Below are 15,888 nucleotides of genomic sequence, written 5' to 3' on the forward strand. Positions count from 1 at the left end.
TTATACATTTATAATGTTTATGATGTACCTATATTTCAATTCGATCGGTAATGATGTCTAAATGGGATCAATTACATACAAAAAACTCTGTAATATTAGTTCCAGGTATTAAAAGATTAAAAAAATATTTTTTCAATAAGTAGGTTATTCTATTTTGAAAAATTGAGATTTCAATCCATGAATGTAATTACAGTAAAAAAGTTTGAAATTGAAAAGAACAAGGGTCATAGAAAGTTTTATAAAGTTATTTTTTAATTTATTTAAATCATTTATAGTTTGGTGGATAGTGAATTGTTAAATATTTTCTTTAAATATTATGTTGGGTAAAAATATATTTCTTATTTTTTGCTTTATTTGAAAGCTTTATAAGAAGCGTTGCAATCATCCGATTCAAGCCTTGTTCTGTTCAATATTTTTTGTCAACGATACTCCAACTTCATAATGTCCCTCTCGTAGTAGCCCTTGTCCTACTGGCAAAAAAATTGGACAATCAATTTTCATAGACACCTATTGAGACAAATTTGTATCCCCAAGCGCGTTGGCCATAGACAGGAACAGATGATAGTCACTTGGTGCCATGTCCGGACTGTAGGGTAGATACGTAAGAACTCCCCATTCGAACTCCTGGTCCTTCTGGCGTGTCATCAAAGATGTGTACAGTCCGGTGTTATCTTTAGGATGCTTTTTTGTCTCCTATTTGCCAATGCTGGCCGCTTCTGTTCGATCACCAGCTTCAAAAAGTCGAGTTTTGGGCAAAATAAAATACTTCAACAACTATTGTGCAACACGAGCAGAAAGAGTATCAACCCTTTATACATTCGAAATTTTCTTGTTCGCTTCCGACACATTTTTCCCTTTCATGTAGTAAGTATTTAAAATATTAAAAAAAAATATTTTAAGACTTCCATACTCGACGCACGATAATTAACTACTGAACCGGGCAAGGACAAAACTACTTTTGTTAAATAAAATCATACCTTTAAAATTTTATAATATGATGTAACCAATAATGAAGAATATAACCTTAGTTAAAAAAAAGGGACCAAATTCCTTTTTCCCCAATCTAGTATTATAGATTTGTTTCTTCTCCAAAAAATGTGTTCTTACTTCTAATGAAAACCAAAAGAAAAAAAGAGATTTTAATAGGTCATGACTCGCTTATGAAAAAGGACAGATTATATTGAAATCGATTCATTTAAAAGAAGAATTTATAAAATTTGAAGATCATTTTGTTGGTTCAATGGAAATAATGTGTATTCCCATAAGCCAGTGTTTCTAAAACTTTTTACAATCTGCTTCATTTGAAAAATATTAAAATCTCAAAGTATCCCCACAATAATCTAAAATTTTTTAAATGTTTGACTGAATGTTATGCAAAGTTGTTGTGTATATTGTTTTTTGAAACATTAGAAGATATTTTTAGATCATTTTCAAGTCTCCACATATCACTAAATGAGAGTTAGCATACCAAAATTTAAGAGAGACTAGTATTAATTAGTGTCCCTTAATCATAATCATTAACTACTCATATAAATTATTTTGATTCATATTTAAAGCTGTTGGGAAGGTAAAATGTAGCAAACTTCGATAAAATTTTGTATAGATATTAAATATATTAGTATAAGGCTTACCATTCAGTAAGTATGATGTTAATCAAACAATAAAATATATAATGAAGCTAGCATAAAGTTTAATGATAACTTTCTGTAGAATTAGTATAAATTTGGGGGTTATTAACTTTTTTTGTCATTAAAATAAATGTTCACATCTACAAATCAATAAAAATGTTTTTTTATTATTAAAACATTCTTGGAAAAAACCTATATATTGTGTGGAGTATTATAATTAAAAATATTATTAATGAGAAATAGGAATCATAGTTTTTAATATTTATAAATATTTTTTCCTCTAAATAATCTCATACTAACTTTATGAGTAACATTTCTCTTTCAACAGAAATATTGTTCTTAACTAAGGTGCATCTATAACACAGTTAAAAAACATAAAAATATGGTCATCCATCATTACTTTTTTTTATTAATGTTATTAATTAGTCAGATGGAGTTACAATGAATAAGCAAACTTTATAGTTTTTTTAATTACTCCACTTTCGATGAAGTCTGAATACAGAATCTATATTTCATTCTAATTGAGTAACTGGGAATCAAACCTACGCACATTGAGTTCAAGATAATAATTTCTCACAAGTGGATTGTCCATTCAGCTATGTCGTCCCATAAGTTATTTAGTTCCTATTTAAATTTTAGCTATATTAACCCCTTTCAATCTTTTTTATTCAAAACACGTTTTTGAAGTCGTTTTTTTATATGGTGGATTTTCTATTTTGATATATATTTAAGAATTTATAATACAAAAAATTGTTTTATTTGTACACTACATATTTATATAGGTGTTATATACGAGGCATTTAAAGAATACCCATAAAATTGTTTCTCGTAAAAATTTGGTCTTATCTAATTTTTTTTATGGTAAACTGAGAGTAACTCTATATATATGTGAATACTCTCCAATAAGAGCAAAAATTAAGTTATCAAAAGCTACACTTAGAAGAATTTAAAATAAAATCATAATGACTTTGATTTTTATGTAAACAATTAAAATGTTATTTATAAATGATATGTTACTTTGATTTTTATTTTCACCAGTTCTTAGTAGAGGTTTTGTTATAAAATAATTGCATATCTTCATTAAAAAGTTGAGCATTAAAGTTAATTAAAATAAATTTTAAATTTACATAATGTTTGCCTCTCTGTCCGTTCGATATATTATCACAGAAACTTGACAGATATATACTAAAATTTTGAAATATGTTTATTTATAACTAAAATAAACAAACAAGTAACAATTTTGATGATCTTGTCTTTGTTGACTTTTTCCGAAAATGATTACTTTTTAGTCGAATTTTATAAAACAAATTAAATATTGATGTCAAATAAAAAAAATTCATTGAAGATAAAAAATCAAACTTCAATAAACTTATGTAAAAAAAGTTATGTGATTAAATTTGTATTAGATTAAAAAAAATTATAAGAAGAACTTTTCAAAAAATGGAGCTCAGCATTATTTTTATATTTTTATGGAATATATATGTATTTAACAAACCAATATAAATAAGAAATTAAACTTAGCAAATACAAATAAAATGAAAATTTATTATGAAACGTTAAACGACTAATTTGCTTTAATTCATTCGTTGCATTTAGGAAAGAAACTTTGTCAAGTTTGCACTTAGCTTTACATTTCAACTAAAAAAAAAATCATCATTGAAATATAATGTTTAATTTTAACACCAGAGAAGGAATGATAAAGGTAAAAATACATTTATAAGACATTAACATACAATTGGAAAAAAAATAATTAACAATGTTACTCTTGAAAGATGAAGGAATATGAAAATACTTATAATATCAATTGAAGAAGTAAAATTTCAACATTGTTTTTAAACATAAATATTATTCACTTGAGGCGTCAACATAAAAGCAATTTAATCTTTTATTTCATACAGCCAATATTGAAATCGACATATTATTACTGCCAATTATAGGCTTTGTATTCAAATTTGTGGAATGATTTAGAATACGCGAGAATTCTTTTATTTATACATGATACAGTTTGTTTGATCGAAAATAATTATATTCACATCTTTCAAATCGAATATACACATTTCTCATTCTTTTATTTTGACAATCAACTTTGGCTACTTTAAGTGCAATTCGTGACACACCCAAAAGTGTTACTAATAATTATAATAATAAGATGATGTAAATGAATGATTACTTGTGGCAGACTACAAATGTATTCCACCCTCTCTTTAGAGAAAAGTCATTCTAGCTTGCTTTTGTGTTGACAGGCCACATGTATTAATATACGTAAATGTTGATTAATGGAATAATATATAAGACTACCTTGGATATATGTTTGTTTTTTTGGGATGTAGTTTGTCACTCAACTATATTTGTATATCTGAATATATTATTTTCTAAATTATATTCTGTCAAATAAGAATTGCACAATTTTGAATATGTACTTTTTTTTGTAGAAACTCCTTTTGATATATATGTAGAATAAAAAGGAATAAGAAAAAAACAATGATGTCTTATCACTCAGCATTAATCATGATCACACTAAACCAACTATTCCTTATAAACGCACATGGTTTCCTTATTTGGCAAGGCTTTTAAAAAACGTCGCCGGTTACTTGCTTTTTCCCTACCTCCCTTCCCTCTCCATTACTTCTCTTTCTCATTTTTACTCTGTTAACAAAGCTTGAACATACATAAAAATATATATTAGCTTGAGGAAAAACTTATTTCTTATTTCTCGCTTTATTTCAATGCTTAATAATAAGTGTTACAATCACCCAATTTCAGCCAAGTATGCCCTGTTTAGTTTGATACCTTCTTGCCAACGAGAATCCAACTTTATAATGTCCTTCTTGTTGAAGCCCTTGTCCAAATTGGCAAAAAAACTCGGACCACCAATTTTGATAAGACTCTATTGAGGCCAAATTTGTACACCCAAGCGCGTTGGCCATAAATAGGAACATATTTTGATCACTGGGTGCCAGGTCCGATATGCATGGTGGATGCATAAGAACTCCTGGAGCTTCTGGCACGGCATTGCGGCCTCCTATTGTCTGAATGAACACGATTATTCTCCTATTCGGATTCTTTTTAATATCCTGCCTTCTACAAATGTGTTCAAAACAGTTTTATGATCAATATTCAGGTCTTGATTGATGCTAGAAACTATTACATGACGGCCATTTTCAATATTTTCTATGATTTTAGTGATATTTTCGACAACAAGCCTACAAAGTAACATAGACTTCCACTCCACCAGATCGAAATCGCTCAAACTGCTGTTGTACAACACGAACTGACAGGGAATAGGCGCTTTGTACATCGCAAATTTTATTGATTGTATTAGGTGCTATTTTCCCTTATTCTAAAATATGGCGAATTTCTTCTTTTAAGACCTCCATACTCGACGCATGAATCGACTCAGAGAAATTCTGCCAAAATACGTTTGTAGTATACGCTTACAGCTTTACAACACTTTATTTTATGATCCAATGTGATTAATAATGAATGAACAAGATATACTTAGTTAAAACAAAGGGGGGGGGGAATACGAAATTACTTTTTCTCCAATCTATTATAAGCAAAATACAAATCTAAATTGAATATAGCTAAATGCACATATATAATATTTATCAAGGTAAATATATATAATTATATTCAATTGTTAATCCATCCTCTTGTTTCAAATAGATGATGACATGATTAATATATAAAGATAAATATAGACATAGAATACTAAAATATAAGGATAATTTATTTTCTTATTTTTCAATGTTTTTTTTTTTTGTTAAATAAGGTTACTTAAATCATTTTCAAGAACCTTATGACTTTTTTTCGTTTATTTAAATGTAACTTTTAAAAATGATTGAAAAATAATTTTAGAAAGATTGTCTGGGATTACTTATGAGATAAATAGCATTTGGTATGATTGACTTATTTGGCTGACTAACCATTTCTTTTTTAAGTAAAGGTTACGTGATGCAATAAAAGTAACGATGTGTAACAATGGTATTATCATCCTACTAACCTAGAAATTTACTAAATAATATAGGTCGATATTCCCACTAGCTTATTATTTTTTGAAACATTGGTTGGTGGAACTTGAACTAGTATTTTTTAAGCTATGAGTAAATTCCATAAAATTAAATATGCAATAATTTTAGACATTTGGAAGAATGGTCAAACTAACACCTAAATTTGGTCCTTATATGGCTTTTTAATGGCTGGAGATATACAGTTATAGATATTATCGTTCACAACTTCAACTTTCTGAATATTTGACCCATAATATGAATAAAAATTGGTCTTTCTTTTTTGTGTAAAGAAAATTAACCTTAAGCTTTTGTAATTTTATAAATTTCTTTAAATATGAAAAAAAAATACCATTAAAAAATAACCTAATCAAATGATAGTATTTTAGGATCACACAACAGAAAATGCTTAAGAGTAGACGAAATAATAGATCACTCGAAAAAAAGACCCCTTATTATTGTTATCACTGTTTGATAATAAAGTCAAAAGGGAATTTTATGTGGAAAATAGATGTGACTATTCAGAGAGAGTTTTGTGTTTAGAGAAAATGCGATAGGAAGAAGACATTTAAGCGTTTTTGAACCATTCATTTTTTTTTATTGTTGACCGATTTTTAAAATTTAAAATCAAATAAAAAATATGACTCAAAATGAATGTTAATTTTCTATCTTTTATTTGCCTCTAAATTTCACTTGTCAAAAGATTTTCTACTTTATTCCGAGTGTTCTTAAAATGAAAACACGAATATTCACCTAATTTTTGACCGATATTATTAAAACACTCATAATAAGGTAAATGTTTTGACTGAAACTGTATAATAATTTTTCTATAAAAAATAAATGTGGTACATACTTTTACAACTAAAATCTTAAACAATTTCAGCTGTCAGCGTTCACCCTATTATAACTAACTTTACTAAATGAGTCTAGACCTGCAGGGTGGACAATACAACTGAAATTAATGAGGATTTTATTTACAAAAGTTTGTTAAATTACAATTATTTAGTTTCATTTATCGCATTTATTTAATTTGTAAATTCAAAAATGAGTTGACAAATAAAATAAATTTAATTTGTTTTCCTTTGCCACTTGTTAACTTTCATAATAATGTAGGGTGGATAGTGACAACTTAGAAATTTAGTGCAAGTAATGGGGGGATTTTATTTATTTATTGAAGTTTTCATTGTTTTCATGCACAAATGAAATAAGAAAGAAATGAAGGAAAAAGTTTACATAAATATACATTTTAGTTTATAATTATCCCTTTAACAAAAAACTACCTAAACACTATAGACACATATACTGATCAAAAACAACTAAATAAACTCCTTCAACATACATAATTTAGAGCACACATACAAGCATATAACTAAAACCAAAGAGCCAATAAGAATAGAATAAGAAGCAATCCACCATTAAAAGTAAGACTAATTCCTTTCAAAAGCTTTGTAAGATCTTACAATACACTTTAAAGAGTCTAAATATTTTGTGGACATCGAAGGGTAATACCTAATAACCCCTCCTTCATATGTTGTCATCCAGATCCAGAGGTGTCTGGAACCATCAAAGAGAAGGCATACCTTTCAATAGCTGAGATGATAAAAGATCTTATCTCTTCAGCAGCTAAAATTTCATAATTTGTAATTTTGCTGGCAAAAACAGCTATGGAATTCAATAACACGAATTCCAACAAATTTGGGTTTCCCGCGGATCCCTTTCGTTTTGAAAGCCCAAACAAAACCAGTGCTTTTGTAAATTTTGATTCTTGGTCATCTAGTCCCTTTAAATTAAAGGAAATTAATACTTTTAGGGTTGGAACACTGGAACAATCTACAAAAGCGTGTATGGAAGAGCTAAAAGTTGTTCCACAGTCTTTTTATGGAGCATTAAAAAAAAAAAAAAAAAAGGCCAGTCGAGATTTAAAACTGTGCAGGAAATTTTATCTAAATTTTTTATAAAATTTTAACATATCACATTTAAATGACTCTACAAATCTCTTGAATATAGCATTTTCAAATGCCATGGTGTTGGAGAATGTGGTACTTAGCAGTCTTAAAAAGTAGAAAACAAAATTTACTCTTCACAAATACCGAATCAGAATATTTTAGATGGTCATGAACAGTCAAAATAGATTTATTTATAGACATACATTCAGGTCATCTCGGATCTTCTGTATTGTTAAAAATATGTTTCTTGGCTACATTTGTATGAATTATATCTATGGTAGTGTTCAACTCAATCGTTGGCGTTCCATACCGTAAATACAATGAGCAGCACTCCATGAAAACGATATTTTCAGGACTGATCTGTTTTATAAAATAGTGCCCATCATCAGAAGCATGTATAGAGGAGTACCTGATACAGTAACTCTCCATTTCAAGAGGGGATTTTTCGTTATGTCAATAAAAATCTTGTGGTATATCTTGGGGAAAATAGAAGGTAGTAGAGTTAACCCACCTCTTATAAATTTTTTTTTGCCTATTGAGAGAAGGGAGGTACATTGAATAAAAAAGAGTCTTTAGCCAAAAAAATTCTTCATTAATTGGCTTTTCAGTTAAAAGAGGCAGAGACTGCACTATATTTAATACCAGGCGAACTATTTCAGCACCATACAATTCAACTCTTGTCATGGGAGTTTATTTCCTTAATTCTCTTACTTTTTTTTACTACTTTATACAGTATTGTCCAATTTGTGTAAGGTTTACAGTATCTTTTGCCATCCTATGCCTAAAATTTCCTCCCAATTATAATCTAAATGTTTAATCAAAGAGTCTGGCTTCCCAATCCCTACTAGGAGAACACAAGTTTTACTTTTATTAATTATCAAGCCAGACCTGTGGGAATATTTTTGAAAAGACTTAAGAATGACTTCAATTATGCCAACTAACCAACGTTCAGTGTTAGCTTCGACAAATAATGTGACATCATCTGCATACTTATCAAGTAAATGTTTAGAATTTTCACAAGGAAATCCCAAAACCCCTATATCTCCTTAGCAGAGATATACAAAATTATTCAATTACGACAATAACAGCACAAAAGTGCTGCTGGACATCCTTGCCTGCAGCTCCTTTTGAGAAGAAGAGGTTCACTTAAACAACCATTGATCTCGATTTTAGATATCCATTATACACCAAGGCTATTACAGAATTGAAAAAAATGCATAGTCAATAGCTTTTTAACAGCTCGACGTATATGGCTCTGTTTAATAAAATCAAATGCCTTGTGGAAATTCAGCGCAATGATTGCCTCATATGTTTTATTCTCCTTCAAAGACTCAACACATGCTTCAATATTTATGGATATATCAGTTATTTTCCTATCTATAAGAAATCCTTTTTGATGGTTCCCTATCATTTGATAGAGAATAGGCTCAATTTGTTTTGAAATTAACCCTGCTAAGATTCTATATGTTTTGTTCAAAACTGTTATTGTCCTCCAATGATCCAACTGAGTACCGTCTCCAATCTTACAGGTGATTGTTTTCTACCACAAGTTATAGAAGGATGTAATTTTCCATTTTTCTCGATCAAAATTCCAAACTTTAAGAGAAACTGAACAAAAACATCGGGGAGGATGGTTAAAATTTTACCCCCTTAACCATCAGGTATCGGTGCTTTATTACTTTTAAAACTATTTTTTACACAACAAAAAATATTTTTTGATGTCAAAAGAGGAATTATGTCATATGATCTCGATTTTCGGGGAAAATTCTTGATTTGGCCTCCAAGAATATTCTGAAATTGAGAGTAGAAATAGTTCAAAATATGCCAAGTATTGTCTAAGACATTATCTTCCAAACCGATCTTCTTGACATTAGCTTTCGAATTAAGATTTTTCTTCGAATATTGAACTTGCACTCTTCGTCCCGCTTTCTCTCCATCTCTTCCTCTGCAATATCAAATATTTTATTGCTGCAAAAAAATTTATATATATATACATATATGAAAAGCCCTTCTCTATTATCTCTTCAACACTTTTGTCGAACAGTATAAATTCCCTCCTTTTTTCCCTACTAAACATGGTCAAATATTTATTACTGCTTGCCATATATACATAAAATAAAATCGTAAAAATGTAAGACAACTAACACTACCACACGCTTAGGTGAACAATTACCATCAATCCTTTTAAGGTCTATTATAATTTTGCTTTTAATGGTCTTGCCGGCTAGATCTTTTTTAATGCATTTAGAAAATTATATTGAGGGTGAGGCCCACTTGAAGATTAATTCATTTTCATTTATTAATTTCACAAGAAATTAGCTAGCAAACTTATAAGGAAACACTACAAAAAGTCTGTTTTCCCGTAATTCAAGAAAAAACATATGAAATAAACTTTTTGCTTCGTTTGTACTAGTAGACGTTTTCTTCTTTTTTATTAATATCACAACGTACACTCACACACCAAGGTATCGGTGTTAAAATAATGATTAATAATCATCCCGCTTAATATGTCTACACTATGAGCGAACCAACAACAACAATCAACGCGTATTATCTCAAGTGTAAAGGCGAAAGAAGTATTAAAAAATTCCTCATTTTGCGATATCCTTATTTTTGCTCTTAAAAACAAAAAATAAACGATCTAGAATCCTTGAAGAGCGTTTAATCTTATGATATCACAAAACTCTCAGAATGCCATTTATTTCCGGATTAAAATATTATTCCTTGACGGAGAAATAAATAAAACGTCCACTCTTTATCATAGTTTACATATATTTTTTGCAATTTTATTACGAAAGGATATTGAAATGAAAAATTGTAGGTACTATCGATAAACTCCAATTTAACGGACACTGCTGTACCAATTGTTTGTACATTTTATTTTATTTTCATAATTCCATATGATTATTGATAAATGCAATGCAAATTACTAAATTACAGTTTATAATCATGAGAAGGAATGAAGTACTACTTTTAACTGTTGAATTTGAAACAGTTTAAATGACTAGTAACAATTTATGCATTGAACATTCATAATTTAGAATGTTATTCTGATAAAGTTTAAATAAATACCATATTTTCAAATTGCCAATACCATTTTTATAAGAAACACGATAATTAAAATAATAAATATTTATGTCAATAGAAGTTCCGATTGTATGTATGCTCTAATTGAAATGATCTAATTCTGCATAAATATATATAATTAATTAATATTTTTTTCAAAATAATGTTCGGTATCAATGAATAGGTTTATGATAAAATATCTACAGTAAATATTATTCTTTAAAAAATATTAATTAATTGTTGACATTATATCTATCTCATAATTCAAGTATAAATATAGTTTTTTTTTACAAGTTTAAAATACAAATCCTACGAATATTATAATTTGTAATTATTTTGTAAATATTTTGTAATTTTGTTTGGGAAATGTTTAAAAATCTACATTATTGATCGGGCTGATATAATATTATAACTATAACTTTAGATAAATATTTAAAATTATAATTTTTTTTCGATAATCCATTATTATTAAATAATATAACAATCGGTGTAAAATTTTTAGCATAACTATATACAGTATGTAAAGAAACTGTTGTTCTCTTTTTCAAACACTCATAAATGAAAGCAAATTTAATAAAGTGGAATAATAATATTTTCCCGATATATACCCCCTTAAGTTGTATGCTTCTTTAAATGTATTAGGGCATACAAGCAATTAAATTATACAAAGTATCTTCTGAAATTTGAAACCAGGCAAATTTAACATTTTGGAAGAGAGTTTCTTTGTTAATTGCAGGGGTTAAATTATTGATCTTATTTTGGACAATGGATCATAGATTTTCTATTAGAGACAAGTCTGGAGTGTTGCTAAGCCATGTACCCTTTGCCCAAAATGAGTTTAAGTTAGTCTGAAGCCATGCTTAAGCCAGGTGAGAGCTTTGAGCAGGATATCTGTCTTGCTGGAAAATGACTCTTGACATGTCAAGTAACATTTTTCGCGTCAGAACCTATCCATTTTCTCGGCTCCTTTGTAAGCTAATCTACAAAGTCTCATCATCGCAACTCCCCCCTAAAAAAAAACTCTTATTATTGCCTCTTGTACCCTTAGTAGTACTATTATGAATATATAAAAAAATAATTTGTTAAAAACCAGGAATAATATATACCAACATATAGCATCTAAAAAATTGTCTATATGAGAAGTACATTTTTTATTAGCTTAGAAAAATTCCCAAATTGAAATTTGCAAAGAAAATTAGAAAAAACCTTTTTTGCAAAAGTTTTGCAAAAAAATAGTTAATGGGATTTATTAGAATTGTAAAAGAAAACACACACCTACCAATATTTTTTTCGTACATGCAAAAAACAAATAAGTTATGAATAATAATGCTGTCGAAAAAATAACATTTGATAACTGATTCATTTTTGCAAATATTGAAAAAGTTATGTTATAAAATGTTCCGGAAATTAAAAATACTCCGCTGAAATGTTGCGTCGGTATAACTCACCCACCCATATATAATCTCTTTGAGCTGCAAAACACTGTTTTTCGATTTTGGATATAGCATAAGCCCCCTTATATGACCTCCCCAAAAATTGACACCCCGTCTTAGCCTTTCCAAGCTCAAAAGAGGGACCCATGCAAAATTTCAGCCTCCTAGGCTCAATGGTGTGGGAACGTATAAAGGACATCTACAAACATAAACAATCTCTCTTTTATATTGATTATTATGGCAAGCAATTCTTAACATTCATTTTGGCTTTTTTCAAGAAATATGAGTTTAATATAATTATTTTTAACTTGTACTTCCTCGAAGGTATGTTGTGTAAAGTTTAATTAGTAAGATATATCTGGTTACTAATCTAATTATATTGCTTTAAGAGCTTAAGAGAGCCAAGTGAAAGAAATTACATTACTTCAATGAAATTACAAACTTTTAGATATTAGGATGCATCAAATACCCAATGATTTTTAAAATGTTTTACCTCATAAACAAATAATTTTCGTTTAAATTTCATAAATGAATGTTTATGCACCCTTATATATATATATTTCATAAAGTAATTCTCACTTGTAATCGATGATGGGATATTAATAAAATATTAATCTTTGGATGCAAAAAGACAACATATCTTCTTCTCGCCTATCACTCTGCAAAGAAGGTTGCAGATACTGTAAATTAAGACAGGAAGTGATCAAGATTGTCAAGGAGTTTCAGGAGGGGATGAAAGATGTTGTGGTGGAGCCCTGTTTGGATGCCAACTACCCCAAATGGGATTACAGTTGTCAATAAGAGTGAGCACCTGACCATAAGGCCATAACAACTCGTGAAAGGAAAATCACACCGAGACATATATAACTTCTGAACCTGAACTGGGACAACCTTGCTGATATTACTTAGGAGTAGAGAGGGGATGTTTGTAAAGAAAAAAACTAAGTCTATCAATTAGGAAAGGAAAAACAGTTGATTTGTTAATCTTTGATATTTTTTTTCATTATTGAATAAGTCGTGGTCTGTTAAGACCTCGCTCTAAAAGAATAATTCCGTCTATCTTTGGTATAAATTGATTTAAAAAAATTTAATAAAGCAAATATATATGAACTTATATAAAATTATAATATTATCCCTACACTTATGTTATTTTAAATGTAGAGGGTTCTCCTCTTTATAGCAGCAATTAATTTTCTCCCTCAAACCGACAGTTGATATTATCTGGGGTCCCTATTGAGCTGTATCATATGTCTTACTCCGGGCTTCTCCTTGCGCACTTACTAAGCCCCCATCTCTACTTTTCAGATATCTATTGTCTGTTGAGTGCGTGCGGAAGTGTGATGTAAAATTCAAACATCAATTCATGCTGAAAGTTCAAAAGATAAAGAAATATTTACAATAGATTATCGTCCTTAAGTCCTAAAAGTATTTTTTTCAAATGTACTTGTGCTTCATTTTTTGAAATTTAAATAATTACTTTATTTTTTACAGATAATTAACAAGTGTGTAGCAATAGGATGCAAGAGTGGGTACAAAGATCACGGGATCGACAACGTCAGCTTTTATTTATTTCCAAAGCCTCCTGATATCTGCCAATAATGGTTCCGAACAATACATCGTGACAACTAGGACCCATTAAATAATTAATTAGTCTGAAGTCCTTTCAAGTGACGTCAAGAGCAATAAAGAGGATACAAACAAACAAAGAAAGAGGAAATCAAAATAGCTAAAGAACCATTGCTTGAAAAAAGAACGTCATGGCTCCTAATCTCATAGCCTTCCAGCTTATTATTCACAAAACATTACTCAGAGCAGGTCAGTATTTTCTTCAAGTAAATAAAGATACAGAAGAGTTTAAAAGGCAATGGAGAATAAGTTCCAACTGATTATATACAAGATCAACTCTCTCGGTGATATTCTGAAGTATATAGTGAAAAATGAATTGCTTGCTGGTCTTGAGTTTGATAAAAATATTACCAGCCTAAACTTAATCTTACTTTGCCAGAATTAAGTTGGATCTCCCCTAGTAAAATATTGTTTAGAGATAAAGAAGATCATTGATTTTTCAATTTGGGTCAATGGTTATAGATTGCCCTCTTCTATGTGTACCATTACATATTTGTAGAGATAAAATAATGATCTTTTCAAAACTAATAAACATAATGGTGTTCCTGAAAATTCAGTAGACAAAGAAAATCCATTGGACAAAATAAACTTAACAGTTTAATTGCTGAATGAAGCAAAGGAAGAAATCAATTTAAAGACATGCAGCAAGAAATAAGTTGTTCATTTTTTTTGTGTTGCTTTTTTGTAACAGAACAGATTCAACTTAGCTCAAAAAATTTTAAATCAAGATGGTTGTAGCTACGTCATCGAATATAACTTCACCGGCTCTTTATAATCAGTTGACAGTTGGCTAATAATAATATATTGTGTTTACCTACTTCATCACATTTAGAAATAATTTTCTCCTTTATCTCAGTAGACAATGGATTAACTCAAGATTCCAAACAGTATCTGAAAGGAAAAATTGTTTGCTTGACAGAAAGAGAGAAAAATGGTATTTCTGATGGTAGTTGAAGTATATTGTAGAAAATAATTGAAAATGCTGGTGACAAAGTATTTGGAATCGTGAGCAATGAAGTGACAAAAAACCTTCTTTTGCTATATGACAAGAATTATTGCTTTGATACCTATTTTCTACATCGACTCAAATAAAATCTGTTCCAACTTTTCAAAAGTTGTGTTGGCATTAACGGAAATTGGTTTTTGATGTATTGTGTTTTTGTTTTTTTAAATAATCATTCGAAGTGGAAAGAAACTGCTTCATTTTTTAAAATCATTACAACACGGTTCAATATCAAAAATGTTAGAGGAATTTCCTACTGCAGTTAACAGAAAGAGGGATAAGTTCAAAGAGTCTGTGAAATAATTTAATATAAAATTAATAACTAATCCAATGAAAATTCTTTTCTTTCCTTCCCAACTGCAACTTTGAGAAAAATAACTGGTTATCTCGTGAATATAAAAGGGTTGCATTACATTTTGCTTGAAAAAATAAAAAATAAAATTATGCGGAAACGTTTTGAAAACTAAAGACAGCTATCTGGAGCTAATTACTATATGAGTGTTCGACAGTTTGTGGAAATAGAAAATAACCATTATATTAAAATCTTAGATTAAATTTTCTTATATGACTCTTATCGATATCTAAACTATCCTTTCCTGGTCAAATGAAATTGCTGATTATATTAAGAAGGAGGTAGACTCCTTTTTATTACTCTTAAATGAAGAATACTCTGAATTACTACAGGACGATGACAATAGTATAATTTTATGTTTGAGTACTTATATTTCAAGGAACCTCGTTAAAAAAAGATTGCAACATAAATGCTCCCTTTTATTTAAATATAATCATATTAAGATGACAGTCATCCTGAGTTCTTCCCGTGCAAAATAAAGTATATATAAAGTTTATATCCCATTTATCACAGTTTTTAATATAAAAATTATTTTTCCACAGAAAACAATAAATTGAACCTATAAGACATGTTACTTTTCATTATACTCATGTATTTTTCATCACCAAACTACCACGAAGGAATTTTTTGGGATTTGAAGAAGTTTAGACTACAAAACGCATCACCACTTTCTTTTGATCTGACAGTGGTTCAGCAGGATGGACGGCATTTTTTATTTTATATAGATAATTCCAGAAGCAACTGTCAAATGAGTTCTTGAAGTTGCTCAGCCTCTTTTAAAGATGAATTGAATTTTTGACCAACTCACTATAGCCCACTTCCTGTCG

The 15,888-nt window shown here is 29.1% G+C and overlaps 1 protein-coding gene across 4 annotated transcripts in view; it reads right to left on the bottom strand.

Moving 5' to 3' along the window:
• Positions 1-15,888, bottom strand: part of LOC121129749 (zwei Ig domain protein zig-8) — a 180,345-nt gene that overhangs the window by 116,044 nt on the left and 48,413 nt on the right. The window contains exon 1 of one of the 4 annotated variants that reach the window (XM_040725468.2): positions 3,927-4,188. The exons of the other annotated variants lie outside the window; for them this stretch is intronic. The gene's annotated coding sequence lies outside the window, so the exon portion shown is untranslated. Of the gene's footprint in view, positions 1-3,926; positions 4,189-15,888 lie in introns of those variants that run through there. 4 annotated transcript variants of the gene reach the window in all.

This window comes from Lepeophtheirus salmonis, chromosome 14 (genome assembly GCF_016086655.4).
Source record: "Lepeophtheirus salmonis chromosome 14, UVic_Lsal_1.4, whole genome shotgun sequence".
Taxonomy (NCBI): domain Eukaryota; kingdom Metazoa; phylum Arthropoda; class Copepoda; order Siphonostomatoida; family Caligidae; genus Lepeophtheirus; species Lepeophtheirus salmonis.